This window comes from Nyctereutes procyonoides, unplaced genomic scaffold (assembly GCF_905146905.1).
Source record: "Nyctereutes procyonoides isolate TBG_1078 unplaced genomic scaffold, NYPRO_anot_genome, whole genome shotgun sequence".
Lineage (NCBI taxonomy): Eukaryota > Metazoa > Chordata > Mammalia > Carnivora > Canidae > Nyctereutes > Nyctereutes procyonoides.
Genome location: NW_026575142.1, coordinates 67412755 through 67434205, shown reverse-complemented (window position 1 = coordinate 67434205; position 21451 = coordinate 67412755). Strand labels below are relative to the sequence as shown.

At 41.4% G+C, this 21451-nt stretch overlaps 1 protein-coding gene across 3 annotated transcripts in view; it reads right to left on the bottom strand.

The window, feature by feature from the left end:
- FNDC3B (fibronectin type III domain containing 3B) overlaps nt 1-21451 on the bottom strand; it is a 337868-nt gene that overhangs the window by 312143 nt on the left and 4274 nt on the right. The gene's annotated exons all lie outside the window — the stretch shown is intronic.

The window sequence follows — 21451 nt, the reverse complement described above, 5'->3', positions numbered from 1 at the left end:
TAATCTTCTACAGACACTTAATAGGCCTCAAGTCATTTTTCCTAAGGGTGAGGACATTCCAGTCCCCTGATACAGGGAGACTGCACCAAAAACCCACCCAAAAGGTTTCAGATAAAAAAATTCCTGATGTAACTGTAGCTCTAGGACTCATGGTAGCTGTCTTTAAAAAAAAAAAATGTACATTTTATGATCTTTTATAAAATAACATCACTGATGTGCCATTCATAATTACAATTCAGTAACAGCAACTAAAAGGAAATGTGGCTGTGGAGAAGCCTCGGAGATCCGATTTACATTAAGCCAGACCAACCCACCTCCACTCCACTTTGATCCTCCTCATCAAAAAGGTAGCAGGACTTCAAAAGCACACCAACTGGAACAGGGTATCCCTGCAGTTCAGGATCCAATCCCAAAAGAACTCGTGAACTAATTACAGTGTCATAATCTACAGAAAAAAATAATAACCACCTAAACAACATCTCGACAGCAGATTTAAGAAGACAAAATTAAGAAGCAGGGTAACGACTTAGAAGACGCTTCTGGAAGCTCATGGAAGACTGAACCAGAGGAAAAAAAACTGCTAACAGGGTCTCAGGTCCGCAGAGAAAAATCTCCCATTTAGAAACTACCCCACGCAAAGCCGGGACTCGGGAGGAGCTACCGGCTAGGAGAAGGCCAAGCCGGCACAAGGCCCAGGTGAAGGACCACTGTGTGCTTGCCGGCTGCTTCTCCCCCAAGTGCTTCAAAAAAGCTGCCTCCGTCAAACACCTGGACCATCCTGAGAACGTGAGAACCAAAATGATCGATTTTTTTCATTGTCCTCAATTTACATACCAACATCTCAAAAGAGACCAAAATTTCTTCGTGTGGTAGCAAGCTGAAGGCCACTTCCCCATGGGTAGCATTTTCTTCGAGGACAGACACTTCGCTAGTGTTCTTCGGACTCACCCCGTTACCCAATAACCACAAGGGTAACCGAAAACTGTGTGGGAGCAGCAGCCTGCCTGGGGGCTTAGGTCTTAATCTGAGCCTTGTGACCAAGCTTTACTAAAGGGATCCAGCTTCAACCATCTCTGGGTTTCCAGAGGAAAATGAGCTGTATTTCCTGAAGCCTGTGGTCACCTCTAACCTGAAGGGGCAGGAAACTTCTAATAAAATTTCTCTAAAATTGTATATAAGCAGGCAGCAAAAGAGAACTATCTAGTTATTCCTGGGGTTGGGGGGTGGGGGCAGATTATCCTCTCTTGGGAATCTCAGTTTCCTCATCTAGAAAATAGGACTCCCATCATTCCCCTTCCAGGACAGGAAGGGAGGTAGGTAAGGTCAGGCGTGGAAGGTAAGCTCTCGCGCCCAGGGGACCCAAGCCTGGGAAGCGCTGGTGAACACCCTGACCTCTCCCCAGCCCCACCTCACACCCATACTGGAACACCTACACTTCACTGTTACTCTATCAACCACAGAATCATGGGGAAACATGAGAAGAGATGAAGTAACACCAGCTCCCATCAGAGATGGGCCAAACGACTAAGGAAAGCCGCTAAACAACAGTTGTGGGCTAACAGCCAGTTTATCACATCAGCACACACACCAAATGAAGCTTCTGGCCAGAATTTCCCAAATCAACCAGAATGGTCTCGGCATAGCTCTACATTCCAACTCTTCATGCATCCCCTGTAAATACTAAATATCAGGGGTACCGAGGCCGACAAAACAAGGAGAGAGACCACATACCCCACCTCTGAGTCACTATCCCCAAGAACAAAGGTATTCCAAACATCAGATTCCATATTCCACCCGCCTCCTGGGGGGGGGGGGGAATTAAGTAAGAACTTCAGCGAGGGATAAAGTAAGAAGTCAATGCTCTAATATAAACGCGACAAGCCCAATTCTATCACTGCAATATACTCTTTGACTTCAGTACAAAAATCTTTTCTGACCATCTGGAGCTACTCCAGGCATGAGGCCAAAACTTTGCAATGCCTTTTCAAAGTAAATGACAGATCAGTAACTGCCACGTTGCTAATGCGCAGCCAAAAGGGAGCACCTCCTATCCTAGTCGGTGTTCCCTGGAGTTTTACACATGTAGTAAAAACAAAGTGCTTCCACATAAACCTGCCCGCTGACCAATATTCCAAACTGGAGAGCGATCCTGTGGCTTTTGAACCAGGTGGCACTTTCAGGGTGCGATGCTATCACCCTAGCTCACCGGCAGGAAGTAGGATCTTCTGCAAGTTTCACTAAGAAGAGCCATCTCTAAACCAGAAGGAGACCTATGTATGTCAACAGTTCAGTTCTCCAGAAACAGTGTGTGCAAATCTGCTAGACATTTTGAGTCTGTCCCCTGCAGTGACTGGGATGCTGTAAGGTTGCAATAATCGTGGGGTGACATGATACACAGAGCAAACAGGGGTGAACCCAAGATCAATGATGATCAATCAAGTCGGTACAGACTTCTTTTTCCACCAAAAAAGACCAAACAGCAGCACCTCGTTCTTCATGCATCCAACAGACCAAATGGAGAGCCTACTATATGCCAGGTACACACAATAATGGTGAATGGAAATAGAACTTCCCAACGCCTCTGCCAAAAACATAAATATGAGAAGTTCAAAGCCATTTCATGTAGTATGCTCATAAGAGTAACATGAAAGCTCAGGGGCTTCACTTTGGTCACCCTCCCCCAGAGCATACTGAGCCCAATGATGTCGACCAGCAGTGGCGATGGACTTCCTCCAAGTATTTTTTTCCAGATTTCAAAGACATGGAAGTTATCTCTAAAGTCACACTTTCCATTGGCGAACTAGCTTATCCCTTAAGAAAAACATTTTAAAGTTGAACAATCTGAAAATGTGTCTGGTAGCAGACGGTTTCTTACAGAGAAGTTACAAGGAGGTTTACATACAAGGAAACAAGAGCTAAACACTGATCACAAAATTAAACTGCAGATAGATCACAAATAAATAGAAAACAGGCAATTATGGGTCTCGCTGTTCTGATGAACACACTCCTCCTTGAGGATGAATTCAGACTCAGAGGGAAGAGCTCCGGAAAACTCATTAGTACTAATGACAGTCCCATAGGTCTCCGCGCCCCCCCCACCACCCCCCCACAACCCCCCCATTCGACCCAGCTCACCTCTTAAAGAAGCTATTTTGTGTGTTTGCCTTCAAAGCATCAAGTAATCATTACCAAATTATTGGTATTTGAGTGTCCTGACCCAACTTCCAAAGGAACCCTCACGTCCTGTGCTGAGAACAGGGAGGAGATGGGCAATCTCATCAGGCACAGTGGCAAGAGGTGGCAAGAGAATTCAGATCCTTGTAAGAAAACAGAAGCAGAAACTCTAAAGCCCGAGAATCCTCAGCACGAGAATGCAGAAAGGGAGGATTCTTTGTCCTAAGTCATTTGGAACCAGAGAAAGAGAAGTGAATGCTGACAGGATTACCTTTCCGAAGGGTTTAACAGGCTCCAGGGGAAATTCCAAGGCAAGTATCACCATCAAAGGAAACTTCTGGGAGGAATGGTGTAGGAGGAGAGGGCATCGACAACTGCAAGATTCTGAACAGGAGGAAGACTTATAAGGAAAAGCAGGACTTTTTGAAGACCTTCTGGGGTGAGACAGGTGATCTGGTAAAGTGCAAAGAACAGGCTGCAAGCACGAAAAGACCAAGAATGCTATGTAATTTTGAAGCACTATGGAACATTTGAAGAAAAAGGACAAAAATACACAAAAATCCAGGTTTGTCCTTTAGGTTTGTCCTAAATATTGAACAAGGAAGAAAGGGAGCAAAAGATACAAGCAAACAAGTAGTGGCTGGGGCTCACTCCAAAGGGAAACCCTAATGATTTAAAGAGAACACATGTGATTTTGCCACAGTAGCTAATACAGCAATCGTACTTCTTCCAAAGGAGTCACCAGTAACTAACATTTCAGAGAGGGAAACTACCTTCTGACTCCACCTAAATTCACCTCTTTGTTCATTCTCCTCTCATTTTTATCTCTATTAGTTATTCGCTTCGCTTAGTTAAGAGTGTATTTTTTCTCTGTGATCTATGGACTTCAGGAAATAATTAACAGAAATCAAGATGAGAGAAGGATGCATGAATGAATGAGTGAACGTGCAAATGAGAAAAGCACTTAGAAATATTATACATATAAATCAGCTCTGCTCACACGGCAAAGGGTCCATCATAATGCTTAAAGACTCATCAAGCAGTGACAGGGAGAAAAATCTCACTTTCAGGATTTCAGCAGAAAAGTAGAAGATTGGGGTACTAGAGACAGGTTAAGAGGCATGAGCATAGGGGTGGGGAGGGGGAACGCATCAACCACAGAAGAGAAAAAGACTAAATTTACAACCGGCCTGCAAGGAGAGGTGGGGGGGGGGACGGTGGGGGGGGGGGGGGACGGGCGACTCTTCAAGGTAACGCCAACAGTGCACCAGCTTGACTTCTTTATTGCATGCATAAGAAACTGTTAAGAAGGAAGTAAAACTTAACTGCACAAACTTAACCTCCACACCAGCATGAGCATCTCATGCAACCACTTTTCTCAGAATCCTGAAACAGGCAGCCATTCTGACACTTAAATAAAGGAGGCTTTTTGATAAGTGTCCCCCAGTAACCAGGTTCAAGCATCATGCAAGCGTTTGTGGAACAGAAAAGTTAATTCTGGGTGGGGGGGGCGGGGGGGAGATCAGAGATCTCCTTGGTTCTTTGCTCCAACTTAGTCAAGATTGTGTAACTTGTACAAACATAACCACTTCCTGCCCACTGAACAAAGCAATTAATGGACTGGGCACGGTTTCTGAGAGGACTTAAGGGAAGAAATCAACCTGGCCATGTCTCACTGCAGTTCATTTTAAAGAAACAAGAAACGGGAAAATATAGATATCATTGTTTGCTTGAATAGTGGGCATTCTTTCTTTACATAAGTTTCCTCCCACAGACAGACTGTAAATGACACACTGGGAAAAGAATTTGCTTCAGAATGGCTGTAACAATATATCTACCAGCAATGCCTTCGGTTCATTATTAAGAGGTAATGTGCAGGCTCTGCCGTTTTGGGAGGAAAAAAATAAAAACTGATAAACCTTTATGAGTTCAGAAGCATCGACCATTCATGGAGGATGGACTCCACAGAGGAAGCAGAAGATCACAAAGGAAGGAGAGAGAGGAGAGAAAGAAAAGCAACCATAGCAAAGCTCCTGGCAACTTCTCAGGGCTGGTTCCTTGACCTCAAGAGGCCCAGGAACACGGTCTTCGTTTGTTGTCCAAAAGATTCAACTTTTTTGCTTAAGCTCATTTGAGTGGGTTTATTTGCCAGACAAGTAATTCCTGACTATCATTAAACACCCAAAAATCGCTCGGTCGTCACATATTTTCAGGCAATTCAGTAATTTCATCTATTTTTTAAATGATTTAGTTTTTAAATAATCTCCACAACCAATGTGGGGCACAGACCTGAAACCCCGCCATCAAGGGTCACATGCTCCGCTGACTGCGCCAGCCAGGTCTCCCACCTCAGTTATTTTATTTTTTTAAGCAACTTGGGAATTTTTTTTTTTTGTAAAGATTTTTGAGAGAGAGAATATGGGGGTGGGGGAGGGACCCTGAGATGAGGGCCTGAGCCAAAGTCAGACGCTTAAGCAGCCTGAGCCACCCAGGTGCCCATAACCCCCCTCTGAACCGACCTCAGTTCTCTTAAAGTACAAATCTCATATACTTCCAAGAATTAGAACTGGAACACAGCTTTAAAATCAAACAAGTCTGAATATCAAACAAGTTTCTTCCTGGTTCAAACACATGGGATATCGGTGTCAATGTCTTGCTGTCATAAATGCCACTAAGTCGTTGATTCAGTAAACACTTACGCACACTACTTGTTTGCCAGACACCATATAAAAAGAAAGGGGCGGTGGGGGGTGGCACGCCTGGGTGGCTCAGTCGGTTGAGCTGCCAACTACTGATTTCCGCTTTGATCATGATCTCCAAGTCCTGGGATCAAGCCAGGGTCAGGCTTCCCAGCAACATGGAGTCTGCTTGTCCCTCTACCCCCTCCCCCCACTCCTGCATGCTGGCTCTCTAATAAAATGTTGAATGAAAAAAAAAGAAGAAAAAAAAGGAAAGGCATGGCCCCTGCCCTCAAGGAATTTGTGTTAGTGGAGAACCCAGAGGGGAATCAGAAGGCTCCCTGCCCCTTCCTTTCCACACACCTGGAGAGCTGGACTCCAAGGCTACAGCCGACTGAACCGAAGCCTCCCTTAAGCTTCAGGTACTGGTTCATTCAACGCCATCCGTTCCGACAACCTTCTACTTCTAAAGGGGAAATGAGAAGTATGATGTGGGCCACTAGGGTTTTCTCTCACCACAGTGGGTCATCAACCTTATAACCTGGGGACACCGAAGAACGCCTGGGCGGGGCCCGACTCATGAATGTGCCTTACCCTCCTCTTCTACGCCCCCCCCGACTCTCACCTACAGCTGTGAACATACCACTACCACCCCCCTATGGTCACAGTCTATATTGGGTTATGCATTACGTATAGATTATTAACCGACTGGCTGGAATTTGTTATAGATTGTCTAACCTATTTCTTTGAAATACACCTGGTGCGTTTAAGTTTGGCAAGAAATCAGGGCAAGGATACAAAGTTAGGCGTTATTGTTTATTTTTCTTAATCAGTAACGCAATTCGTGTTTTGCCATGGAAAAGTAATCATTGGAAACATTACACCTGATAGCCTATATAAACTTGCTTAACCTTTAGCGTAATGATATTTTTTTCCAGGATACTAAACGGATGATTGCGTATAAGGATGTTTATCTATAGTTCAGTGAATTTAAACTTTTAGACAAACAGAAGCCGTGGAGCACTTATTCCTAGCGCTGTTCTTTTGAACGATTTGGTTCAGAAGAATCTTCATTCTGAAATGTTTTAAACCAGGCGCCTGGGTGGCTCAGTCAGTTAAGCGTCTCCCTTCGGCTCAGGTCATGATCCCGGGGCCCTGGGATGGAGCCCCGTGTAGGGAACCTGCTTCTGCCTCTCCCACTCCCCTTGCTTATGTACATTCTTTTTGTCACATAAATAAATAAAAGTTTTGAAATGTTTTAAACCAGCTGGGCATCTTTTGAGCTATACCTTCCCGTTTTCAGCTTTAGGCAATACATATTTGAATTTGCAGGCAAGTGAAGACTTAACCAGGTGTTCAGTTCCTGGTAGCTAGGAGAGGTCTTTGGTCTCACTTGACTGTTGCTTATTAAATGTTGTGTAGTGTGCTACCATCTTGAAGGGAGGACCCCCATAATGAGCCACTTGGCATTTAATTCCCAAATGTTCTCCCTTAGGATTATTGTGACTCAATTTTATAGTGAACCTCTGAAAATGTAAAAGTGAAAGATGGTTGGGGTGCCCGGCTGGTTCAGTCAGTAGAGCGTGTGACTCTTGATCTTGGAGTTGTGCGTTCGGGCCCTACATCGGGTTACAGAGATTACTAAAAATCTTAAAAAAAAAAAAAAAAAGTGAAAGATAGTGGGATTTTATTTTTAAAGATTTTATTTATTCATTCATTCATGAGAGCCCAATGTGAGACTTGATCCCAAGATCCCAGGATCACGCCCTGAGCCAAGGGCAGGTGCTCAACCACTAAGCCACCCAGGCACCCATGAAAACAATTTTTCAGATGAAAACATTTGACTTGGGAATCCCTGGGTGGCGCAGCGGTTTGGCGCCTGCCTTTGGCCCAGGGCGCGATCCTGGAGACCCTAGATCGAATCCCACATCGGGCTCCCGGTGCATGGAGCCTGCTTCTCCCTCTGCCTGTGTCTCTGCCTCTCTCTCTCTCTCTCTCTCTCTCTCTCTCTCTCTATCATAAATAAAAAAAAAATTTTTAAATGAATTTGCTAAAAAAAAAAAAAAAAAAGAAAACATTTGACTTCCAAACACTCACTGAATATCAGGCGAAATTTCTCAAAGCCCTTTAATTCTATTTTTATATGGAAGTTTCAAATTCCCCATGCCAAAGGGTGCAATTAGTGTCAGGAGTCCTGAGGAGAACTAATCTCAGGGTTGTCAAAGAAAAAAAAACAAAAAACAACACAAACCTGAAGGAGAGGGAGTCTATGGTTCTTGAGACCCTTATTATGGAAAAAGCTAACAGAAAGCCAGATCCTTTTTATAAATGAAATATAAATATGGATTTTAAAAATGTCCCCAAAATATGTTCAATCATGTGCTACTAAGATGTAATTTTACAAAACACACATATAAGCTACATATGCTACAATTACCACGAAAAAATCCCATGCATTGCTTATTCTTATACATAATTACGGTGACGAATGGATGAGGAAAATAAACATCATGAAAAATGTTGGTATTGATGACAACCAGAAGCAACCTATTAGGAGCCAAATGGTCACCACTGAAGGCAAAATGCCAAAAAGTTTTAGGAATTAAGACAAAGAGAAACCTTCAGACAAAGGACAACCTTCAGAAAGGCTCCCCTGGTTCACCGTTCTCTTCCCATAAAGATATTACAGACTCCTTTCTAAGAGATCATTTTAGAAAGCAAAGAGAAAGTTCTAAGTGTATGGTCAATGCAACAAATATGACAACCTTAAATTATGGTGCTTCAGCCACAGAACCCAAGACGTTCTGTTCTACATGAATGACAGATCCATTAAATAGAATGGTTTCTTTAACCTCCTCTAGACACAAAGACTGAAACATCTGCTTCTTCAAGTGCTGGCTACTCCTGTGATTCTAAGCAAGTCCCTTCAACTTAAGATTCTCCTTTCATCACGTATTTCTGAGAAAATCCAATAGCTTTTGAAGGTCTTAGGAGAATGAATCATGTACCAACTGAGAATCTGTAACAGAACATCCCAATAAAGCAAATATCAAATAGCAATAAACAGCTTTTGCCTTGTTCAAAAAAAGATACAGGAGGGGTATCAGCTTGCTTAAAAAAATATATATATCACATTTTAAAAGATCGTCTAAAACAAAGACACAAAAATACATGATTACGATATGCAGGGACAGGCTGTCGTATTTTCTCTGTAACGTGAACTGACACCAAATTTCTCGTTATTAAGTGTTATTAAGACGACAAAGTAATTGACTGCCCTAATGAATAAACAGATTTTCTTTAACATGAATGTTGCTTTTCACAAGCGAACTTATCTTCTGAAAGAAAGCTGTGACAAAGCCTTCCTTCAAGCAAGTTTCCAACAGCCAGCCAGTGGGAGATGTGAGAAGCTGGGCAAGTTTGCAAACCTGTGGCATGACGTCTAGAACTGAGCCAGTTCTGACAATATTCAGAAAGGCTCTCTATACACCTAACGTGCAGGAATCCACTCACAAGGGGCGCCTGGGTGGCTCAGTGGGTTAAGCATCTGCTTTGGGCTCCGGTCCTGATCTCCAGGGCCTGGGATGGAGCCCCGTGTTGGGCTCCAAGCTCAGCAGGGAGCCTGCCTCTTCCTCTGCCCCTCACCCCCACTCTTGGGCAAGCACGCTCTTTCTCTCCTCTCTCTTGGATAAATAAAATCTTAAAAAAAAAAAATCCATTCATGATTTCAACGTGGATAAAGGCCAAATGTCCGTATAATAGAGATGAAGAATATCAAGGTGATTCTTTTTTAATGACATTGTTCTTGTCCCAGACCAACAGTCACCTTCTATGCTGCACTGTAGGATTTTTTTTTTTCCCCTCCCTGCAAGTTAGAAAATTTAATTTTCTACATTTCCAGCCAGGGGGCACTCAAACAAATCTAATGGGTGTAGACAGCATTTCCTGCCTTCTGTAAGAAAATAATAGGATTGCCATTATTAACATGGCCTGAGGCATGCACTGAGGTGGGGCAACGAAGAAACTGACCTTTAATTTTCATCAGTTAGCCTACACTCACTGCCTGGGTTTTGTTTTTGTTTTTCTAATAAAGGTGAAGGTTATTTTTTTCCTCCAACGTTAAGGTCTAACAGTGGCTCATTCACTCTCATGGAGCAAGACAGGCTCCAATCCCTATTATCCTTTCCATTCAACTGTGTTTATGTCTAGAAAAACCCTGCCAGTAAACAACCAGGCAAAACTCAGTTTTGTTTTTCTTCTCTTACTTTTTCAGACCCCTGCTTCCAATTTTTAGGAAGTTGGTGAGGTTTAGGAACTGCCAAAGCAGAGAAAACTATTCACGGACACCTCTGCCAAACACCCCATGTCATTCTAAAGAAATGGGCATCCCAACGATGAGTGGCAAAAGTAGCTAAGATTTCCAGAAATACTTCAAGGTCTCAACCTGCAGCGCACTGTTCCCCAGCAGTGGTGGATTTACGCCATCACAGAAATGGGGGACACCGTCTGAGGTGGTGACCCAGAGATGAAAGGCAGGTCTTGGGAGCCCCATGGTTTCACCCACTGATGTCAAGGTCTGATCTCCTCTCTTAAAAACGGTTAGAACAACATCCACAAGAAAAGCGAGAAGGAATGGGAGGGAGGGATTCTCCTTTATTACAACTCTCCTTTGATCCTACACTTTAGGAGAGGAAGCAGAGCTGTCATATATCTACTTTAAAAGGGACCACCTCTCTGAGCGGGCAGGAAGGAAGAAAAATACTGGCAGAAGTAACACTTGGAATAATTAGTACTGCTTGGCATTCAGACATGCTTCTTTCTCTCCCCAAAGGGCTACTTACACATATCATTTCATTTTCTGCCCATACTACTACTACCAAGGCAAAGAGCTCCGAGCATGGCTTCAGAGAAGAGCTGCAAGGCTGTCACTTACACAAGAATGCCCAAAGAGCCAGTGGCAAGGCCAAGAGAAAACCGAAGGCTAACATTCATACACACTTAAAATAACTGGGAAGGTTTTTTAAATAACGATCATCCTATTAAGAAGTATGTCCAACAGTTAAATTTGTCTGTAGTCAGTGAACAAAATATTAAAATAGCAGCTATCACTTGCTAAGCCCTTGTTTAAAGCTGTGCACCAAGCCGGAGAGTCCTAATAATTCCCGTTTAAGAAGCCACTGAGGGGGCACCTGGGTGGCTCAGTGGTAGAGCACCTGCCTTGGGCTCAGGGCGTGACCCCTGAGTCCTGAGATCAAGTCCCACATCGGGCTCCCCGCAGGGAACCTGCTTCTCTATGTCTCTGCCTCTCTCTGTGCATCTCATGAGTAAATAAATAAAATCTTTAAAAAAAAAAAAAAAGGCCACTGAGATTGAGTAATTTAACCAAAGTCCAAGATCTACCCGGTGCAGTCTCAAACTCTGGTCTTATTCTCCAGAGCCCACAGGTTCAATCATTCCACTACAAATGATGATTAAGGATATACCTTATTACCAAAAATATTAATTCCAAGTTGAATCGGTTTCTCATGCTCTCCTAATATAAAAGTCATAGGGATAATCTGCTTTTACAGACAGCAGCTAAGTCCCAAGAATGATTTTCTTTAAATGGTATTTCCTTTTCATCTACCTTACCTTGCCACCAAACTTTCTAGAAAATTATTGTATACTTTTTCATGAAAAATGTTATGAAAGTTATTTTTTATGAAAGTTATTTCTTGAAACCTTATTAACTGAAGATATACAAACGCAGCTATCTGTATTAAAAAAACACTTTTAATAAAAGGAAAAGGTTCTTCATTCATCTGCCAAGGAGAACACCTGACAGCAGACGGGAACTGTCCCTCTCCTGAACTCATGGATGACTCAGTGGAAACTAGAATTTGGAAAACTTGCCATCCCACATGAAATATAATAGGAACAAACTCGCTCACCTTTGTTGGTGCTACCTCCTTCCCAAATCCTGGCCTCCCCTCCTCGGGCTATAATCCCCGCTGTTCACAAAGAGCAAAGAAGGAAAACCTGCAAAACTAGCAACTTAATGGCAAACACTTGGGACCCCAAGTGACTCCAAATAAAATGAAGCTTAGGTAATCTAGTACTGAAATTTATCTGAATCCGTCATTCTTTCAGGATTTAGCCAACTACTATGCCCTGATAGGTCTGAACAAACTTCTGAGAACCCTGAACTAATTCAGGAGAATCAGAAAGTGAAACATAAATAGGAAGTGACACTGTTTCCATGTTTAAATTTAATATAACAAGCAAATGGCAAAGTCTAAAAAGCTAGGTTTTAAAATTCTTCAGATTCTTACAGGTATCATTAAGATCCAGCTAAAGCTACGGCTCAGTAATCACATAGTGGGATTAAAATATGTCAAAAGCAAATAGAACTGGAAATAACTGTTTCTTCATTAATGAAGAAATGTTTTGATAAATGAAGACATGTGCTGTTAAAGGCTTAAATAAAAATATAAACCTTTTATAAGTTGCTACCCATTTCCTCTCTCCTCCCAAATCTCTTAAAAAAATTTTTTTTTAACGATTAGACTTACTTCCTTTCTAAGAGGCTCAAAACTACTGATTGTATTTCTCTGAACATGAGACTACATACCTGGGCTACTTGTGGTATCCCTTACCCCAAATTAAGTAAATTTCCACCTTTGGGGTGATGATGGCGAAAGCGTGTAAGGGTGAGAGAAGATGGTCCCAGCAATTTAAAACAAAAATAAGCAAATAAAACGTCCAAATCTCAAAATCAACACATTCTTTTCTTTAAATAGTTGCTTGAAACTGTTCTCTTTACATTTTAAGGGATTATAATAGATTTTTAAAAGTTAAGTATTCTCCTGACTTGCAGCCAGGGTAACCTGCAGACCTGCCCCCAGCCGGCCTTGAAAGCGGGGAGCACGCGGAGACGTCCCAGGCCCCGGCTGCCCAGACAGGAGGCCCACACGTCTCCCCACCGACGGCCCCCCCTCCTGGGCAGAGGAGAAAGAAGGAAAGCAGGTTCTAACGGGGCCCTCCCCATTCTGTGGAAACACAATCCCCAGAGCAGCACCTGGCTAGCTGGCTAGCTCGTTCCGGGCCCTTCTGGGAAGCAGCAGCACCCACCGCGGAGGGAAGAGACCCTGAGGGCGGCATCTTCATTAGCCTCTTGGTCCACACCGCCCTGCACGCAGGAGGAAGGCAAGTCAGGCCCCACTTCAGAGCCTTGTCCTCAACTCACCTCAGTGAACTCACTTTCTAAAGATGGAGTAGAGAACTAAATGATTTCTAACAAAGGAAGCATTTAGGGTTGCCAGCTCCCCAGGTTTAGCCTGGGCCGTCTGGGAAAGCACAGGGCTCCTCTGAATCCTGAGGTCACCTTTCATTAAACCACAGGAGCTGCTGCTTTGAGCTCAGAGACCAGGCTCCCTCTAGTCGGTTCTGTGCTGGTCCCATCTCTGTGGCTGCCTCTGGGACGACCCAAACACCACAGACTATTAGCCTTAAAAGGAGAGAAAGGGTTAGTATTAGGAGGAGCAGGCTCTGCTTTTCCAGGTGCAAGTTAGAAGTACAGGATCTTGCTCTGTGTAAATTAACTTAAATGAAAGGCTTCGAGGGGAGGGATGGAAGATGAACAAAACTGAACTGCCACTCAGTGAAAAACCTCCCAGAGTTTTTCAAATGCCTGAATAAGGTAAAAACTTCACTACCATTTCCCAACCAACTGCTCTAGATTTTTTCCATTCACTATAATGGGTTTCTTCTATATCACTTTCTACAAAGTATACTTTTATTCTCTGGTTTCTCTCATCCCAAGATTAAGTTGCTATTACAGAAAACAAGCTAGGAATATCTCTTGGGAAAGGTCCAGAATATTATTATTGTTTCAAAAATGAATTTTAGGTTTCTGGGCAATAGACAGGTTGAGCACGTGGAAGGCCTTAGATTCCAGCTAGCTACCTGAGAACACAGACAGACAGTACTCCAAGCCTGGAGATACAGATGAGGCATAGGTCATGTGAACTACTGAGTAGTGTGAGGCAGCTGAAAAAAGTTCCAGAATCAGTCTGGGTGACATTTTGAACCTTCTCGAGCATGCCTTCCTCATCTTCAATTCACTTAACATTTATAGGGCACCTGGTATGTACCAGCTTCTGCTGGAGATACTGGAAACACACAGAAAAACAGAAAATAATATCTCCCTTCCAGAGTTAGGCTTATGAATATGGGATATATATATATATATATATGGAAATGCCTGGTGCATGGTAGGTGCCTGGGAATTACTGGTCACTATTATTATGTTTTACATCAGACTTGTGGTCACAGAGTGTTTTGTAAGTTTAGTGCACAAATGACAAGTGTCCTAAACTCATTTCTATATAAAACTGCCAAGAGCTGGTTATCGTTTTACCTCAAAGAATGTGAGGATAAAATCATTTTAAGTCTGAACTCTTCAGTTCTGCCCTAATTCTAACTGGAGTCCCTCTGGTCTCCAAAGCTCACCCTCCACCTCACTTCTTTCCAGCCACTGGTCAATAAGGTCAATCTCCCAAACTTGTCTGATTACATCATTCACCTGAAACACTTAATAAACTAACGACTCCCAGATGTTACCCTGAACATAATGAGTAAGAGCCCCTTGCACCCTCCAACCCACTCATGGTTATACAGGCTTTAAGAGATTCTTCTCTTCTCCAGCATACTTTAACTCCACTTTCTATTTGAATAAGGTAAAACTCCTCACCTTCAAATAGCTGAGGTCACTCTCCTCAGGTTTCCATGATAGGCTCTTTGACCCTTTCTCCATGGCTTAGTTTTAGACCAAACGGTTTGGCCACAATCTAACAGAATCAACTACCTCAGCTGGGCCCCCAACACCTCAGCAAGGCACATTTTGGTTTAGTTCTATCCCTTCCTGTCACCGTTCTAGAACTTCCCTATAAAAGGATTATTTTAAATTACTACAAATCTCTAAAAAGTTACCTTTTTCATAAAATAACTTTCTTAGTTTATCAATTCCCAAACTGAGTCCAATGGATATGCAAAATATACATAATCAAGAACCACAGTTTTAGGGAACAGAAATGGAAGCTATTTGTTAAAATTTTCAAAATCAGTGATCAACCTAACATAGACATGGAAAAGTCCATTTATTCTCTAGAAAACTTTTTTTTTTTTTTTTTTTTTTTTAGGTAAACTACACCCAACATGGGGCTTGAACTCACAACCCCGTGATTAAGAGTTGCATGCTCTATTGACTGAGCCAGCCAGGCGCCCCTTTCATTTCTTTAAAATAGTAATAAATGCAAAACCAGACCTGCATTGAAGGTGACTCATGCCTCTGTTTTCTTTGTTTAAATATTTATTAGATCCTTACTATGAGGGAAAAAACCCCAGGAACACTGTTGGAAACAAAAATGTCCACAACATAGCCCATGCTTCAAAGAGGTCAACTTCAGTAGAAGATATACTGACGGAGCACCTGAGGAGAGGCATGAGGTGTAAATGGCACGTTCAACCCGGGAATCCATCCATTCAACCATCCAAGGGACATTTACTATGCACTCACCATGCAAGACCCTCAATTCGTAACCATCCCTACATTCAAGTAAGGACAAGGAGACAATCGGACAACACTGAAAAGGACAAGTGTTCTCAAAAGTACAGATAAAGTGCTAGACAAATTTAAAGAAAATTACAGACGACCTAAAATAAAGCTCTGGAACGTAATGAGGATATGCAGAATGGAAAGGGCCATTCTTTTCTTTCATGGAGGCCAAAATCAATGAAGAGCATTCTGAAAACATGTAATAATTCTTTATATCCCTGCTAGATATAAAGAGATCACAGGCTCTCATTGCCTTTTGATATCACTTGGTAAGGAGAGTACCTCTGGAGTAATTAGTAGGCCACAAAAATGGCCTGCCCTGGCATGAATGCTATTTCCATACACAGCAAAAAAAATACAGCATTACCCACACAGCAGAGCACACACTCACTACCATCATATATCCTTGCAACTTCATACTGTTTACCAGGAGTCCAGGAATTAATGAGCTATGATGGATGACAAAGCCTTTTTTAATTACTTTAATTACATACACATATAATTAATATAATTTTCCCCATAACTTATTTGTATATGTACTCAAATCTTTCCACTTGAATTTGTATAGTTCCAGTATTCCTAACATGCGCTTTCTACCCGATGTTTAAGTTTCATACTTAATCGCCTAAATGAAAATCCTGCCATCTTTTTTTAACCGACCTACCCAAACTCAACACCAATATCCCAGAAGAAAAAAAAAAACAAAAAAGAAACCCACCAACATTCAGGGTGCAAGAACTACCACAAAATTATTAGCTGCCTGGGACAAGTTCAGATGAATAAAACAGAATACTACATCCTTTCACTCTATCCCTTCCAACAGGGTTTAGTCTAAGGAACTGAAGAATGTTAGCACCTAAACACTGCCAACAGGAGTACAAACTGAGAGGACTTAGAACGTTTTTCTGAGTGGAAATCAAACTTTTTCCTAAAGTACTGAAGATGATCAAATGGAATAGAAAATATGACAAGTCTAATTGTACATCCCTGGTTTTTAGATGACTCACAGTGAAATTCAGGATTGATTACGTTGCCTTTACGTGCCTATGTGGTCTGTAGATATTAATAAACTACCTGGTTAGTCTGAATATTAAAATGTCTTTTTTTATTCCCCCTCCAGAGATCTATTACTTTTTAAATAGTCTCTTAAATTCAAGTCCGTTAATAAAATGAAGACACTCTCATCTCTGAAAACAGCCTAGGGAAATCTCTCTTTAGAATGCAAAAGAGATGAGGGGGGGGGCACAACTACCTACAGGAGGCAGACCAAGGGGGAGCAAAGAGACAAACCGAGATGGTGTGGAATAAATTTCCTTCCATATTTTTCTTTGTTTTTTATTGTGGTAAAATATACATAACAAAACATGTATCATTTTGACCATTTTTACGCACACAGTTCAGTGGCATTAAGTACATTCACAATGTTGTGCAACCATCACCAAGATTCATTTCCAAAACTTTATTACCCCAAATGGAATCTCTATACCCATTAAACAGTAACTTCTATGCCCCCCTCCCCTTAGCCCACCGTTCATCTCTATTCTACTTTGTGACTGAATTTACCTCTTCCAGGTACCTTACAGAAGTGGAAACACACAGTATTTGTCCTTTTGTAAGCAGTTTATTTCACTTAGCATACCGTTTTCAAGGTTCATCCATGTTGTAGCATGTAGAGGAATTCCAGGCCTTTTTATGGCTCAATAATATTCCACTGTAAGTGTACACCATTCGTCTGTGAATGGACACTTGGGCTGTTTCCACCATTCTGACATTGTCAATGCTGCTGCTATAAACACTGGCGTACAAGAATCTGTTGGAGTCCCTGCTTTCAATTATTTCAGGGGGTACATACCCAAGAATGGAGTTGCTACATAATTATATATTTAATTTCTCAAGAAACCACAAAACTGTTTTCCATGAAGCTCTACCTTCTGCATTCTCAAGAGCAATACAAGAGGGTTCCAATCCAATGTACTTTTAAGTCTTTTCTAATTCACTAATTCAGAATAATGTTTACTTCTATTACTCTAAATTGGAATTATTTCTCTTGAGACAAGAAAAGCCCCAAGAAAAACCAGAAACAGCAATATCTAAAGACAGTATTTTCTGCCTAAACAACTTAACGAAAAATACAGTTTGGAAAAAAAAAAAAAAAAAAACCAACTTCAAAATATAAAAGGAAGCATAATATCCTAAAAATATATTAAGCATCCCACACATACAACTTGTACTATAAAAACTGGTCAATGTGACCCCTAGAGAGTCACATACTAGAAAACTTCATTGTCTGAGTAATTGGACGTAAATATACAGAGGTCTTTTTAAAGACCCTTACTCTTCTTACCAGTCAGTTCGTTCAGTACCTGGAATTAAACAGCCCAGGAAGGTCTTGCTTTAGGAAAAAGCAGAGGAGGAGGGTGCCTAAAGGGCTTATTTAAATACTACTCGCAGGCCTTTCCACAAGGCAGGGGAGATGGGCAACTAAAAGCAATAATGATGTTCTTAAACCTTTAACACCTGCTCTCACCGATCTGTCATCAAGTCCTTACAGGTGATAAAAGAACTTTAACAAGTAGGGAAGCGAATGTCAACAGAAAAACTCCAAAACAAATCAACAGGCCTAACTGGAGTCTACTGGTGGGAGGAGGGGGTGACAGATATTTGCTTGTTGTTGTGATTTACTCTGCATACAAAAATATAGTTCTAACTTTTACTAGTAAACTGTTCCTAGCCTGGGATAGCACTGAGTAAGCCCCCAGTGTCCAAAGGCTCCACGATTCGATGAAAGGCCCAGCAGAACTAGCTCCAACCCCTACTGCAGTTTTACACTGTTTTTAAGTAAACTGATTTTTCCAAAGTGCTTAAAAGTAGCTTATTCTCCTAATTTGGGAAATATTCCTTCTTATAATCTATTTAAGCCCCTGTTACAGTAAAACCTTTTCATATAGAGTAGGAAACCAAACTGTATCCTAGACTTGCCTGGATAATTGCAAATTCCTAATTAGTTACATCAAGAACAATGCAGTTATTTTTAATAGAGACCCCTCTTTCACCAGTTGTGGAGAAGCTGAGTCCCTTAAGAGTAAATTAAATCATGCTATTTCCTGGGATTTTAGGGTTTTCAATTACTTCTCAAACGTACTACATTTGCTTGTGTAAAAGACAATTTTCTTTCTTTTTTTTTAAAAAGACAATTTTCTAACAATTATTTCAACAGAAAGCTTTTCATAATTGAAGACTATGAGTTGGTATTCTACTTAGTTTAAGTAAACTTTTCTGATTGGTTGCCTTTACAAAAATCTTTGTCTTCCAGAGTCAAAACAGGGATGTATCAGAAGCTTTAAATTCAAATATAAATTTAGTTTTTTTTTTAAACAGCTTGTAAGTCCTCCAATTTTAACAATTCTCAAATTTCAGAAAGGATCAAAGAATTGAAGTTGCCACCACCCTGCCCTAAGTGTCCGGTGACAGACACTATTCTCTACACAACATTCCAAAAATATGAGCAAAATACCCCTATGCATTAATTTTTTAAAAATGCTTTGCATTTGCACCCCCCCCCAAAAAAAAGTCATTGTAGAATATTCCATTAACAAAGAATCTAGCCTAGAACTTAATAAATGCCGTCTGAGGCCATAAACAAGTGAATGAAATAAAATTAATTTTAAACTCAAATACAACCATTTAAAACAGATACTTACTAGAATCTCAAATACTGCTAACCTTGGCTCAGTACCATCTCACTAAAATCTTCTCCCTCCAGCTATTTAAAACTGACAAGCAGTTGTCAAGATATCAAAGAAACAAAACACTAGGAGCCAGTGCCTGAAACAACAATGAGTACTGCCAAGGGCATCTCATCGGTCAAGGGCACTGAAAATTACAATCCAGGAGTTTCAGAATGCTAACCTTGCACATCTCAACTACGGGCAAAAAAGACAGACTCAAAGACGGATCCACTTCCAAAATGAGAAATACCCCCACCGGTAGATGGCTCAACACTGTATCTACCTTTTCTATTTACATTTGGTGGCTTAAAAACTTTCCGTTCCCCTATCGCCTCTCCCAACCCCACATACTTTTGGTCCACAAGGACTGATCCTAGACCCTAAACCTGCACCACAGACAACTCCCCTCCGGAGAAGCTAGGGACCAGCCTCTCCAGAGATGTACCTTGCAAAGCACCCAAGTATCAAGTCCTCCTCCCAGTGAACCTGAGCTTGACTTCTACAGAGCCCTGCCTCGAACTAACCACAATGATTCAAGTATTTTCTGCCTTGCTGAAACACAGAACACCATATAGGCTTTATACTTTTCTAATGATTTATTTGAGAGACAGAGAGAGAGAAAGTGCGAGAGTGCGGGGAAGAGCAGAGGGAAAGACAAAGAAAAACATGAGCAGACTCCTCGCTGAGCAAAAAGCCTAAGCAGGGCTCGATCCCATAACCCTGAGATCATGACCTGAGCTGAAACCAAGAGAGTCGGATGCTTAACCTGCTGCGCCACCCATGGACCCCACCATACTTTATGTTTTAAGGCAAAAAAGTGTGTGTTGTACGCACTTAATGAACATTTTCTTATATTCAAAGGCATTCCGAGTAAACTAAAGAATAAAGCTTCTCCTCAAGCACTTAAGTGCATTCCCAATTGCCACAAGGATGAGAATTTAGGTTCGCTTGAAAATATCTCACCACAAAAAACTCTCATTTAATGGATTAACCTCACTGATGTTAAGAAATGGCAATTATGATTTCTAAAATGGAAACACAGGTAGGTTGCAAAGCTCCCTCTACCCTGAAAATATTCTCCTCCCCCCCATTCTCAGCTGTAATTACTGAAAGCTCAAATAATAGGCTAAGATAATATACAATGACTAAAGCCTTATGCCTCTATCATTCAGTATTCAAAGTTCCTCTGAAAGATTGCACACTTCTTTCCCCCCGATCTCAAGAAAAACCCCATATCAAGCAGACTGTCGTGTCCACGTCAGCAAAGCAAGCCAGCTATTAGCTACATCCAAGGAAACACTTCTCCAAAACATGGAGCGGGATGACTTACACACAGTACAATTTGTGAGAGGTCACAAATCAACTATTCTATCAGGAAATGGAGAAAATGAACACAGCAATCCAAAGCTTTAAGCTTTATTTAGTCATCAAAAATAGAAAAATTATTTTTCAAACTGTCCACTTGCAATTTGGAGGTCCCTCAAAAGGTGCAAAGTAATAAATCAGGAACGTCTATTTAAAAGTTTGGAATATAACGGACCATGGAGTTTGCATAAGGCTTTACCACACACTTTTCGATACTGACTCATTAATCCCTTGGATGACCATTAAAAAAAAAAAAAAAGTATGGATGAGATGTCTTCTCTTTATAATAAAATCAGGAAACCCAAACTGAGAGAGGTTCAGAAGTTTATGAAAAATACACAGCTAAAAAGTAAAGTAAGTCCTTGGCAGCTCTCACTACACACTTAAGATTTCTAATGCCTGCCCATTATTTGCCCATCTTTCAACATCTTTTAAGATTTTAGTAAGTCTCTCATTTGTATTAAGCACCTTGACGTTCGAAAACTGGAACCACGTATCATGAGTTAGATGGTGTTTCCCATACTGGTCACACTCACGAGAACACTGTAGTCCTATTTATAACGTGGTCTTTATCCTGGTTCCTTGAAAATAACTATGCTCCCAAGGGTCAGGAATGGGTATGAAAAGGGTGATGCAGCTATCTCAACAGTGTCATTAACTAATGACTTACCTGTAATTGAATTTACAAGTCTGAGAGAGCTGGAGGCCATGCAATTCACATTACACTAAAGTAATACAGATCAATTTAAAACTGATTTACAAGTGTAGGTCTTTCAGGATCCTGTAATGCTCTAGCATCAGGATCATGAACTGCAATTAATCCTAGGAAGTACAATAACTATGAAAGGCAAACAGATTCAGATAGATTTATAATGAACCTAGAAGCTACTTCTTTAAAAATTCTAATAAAG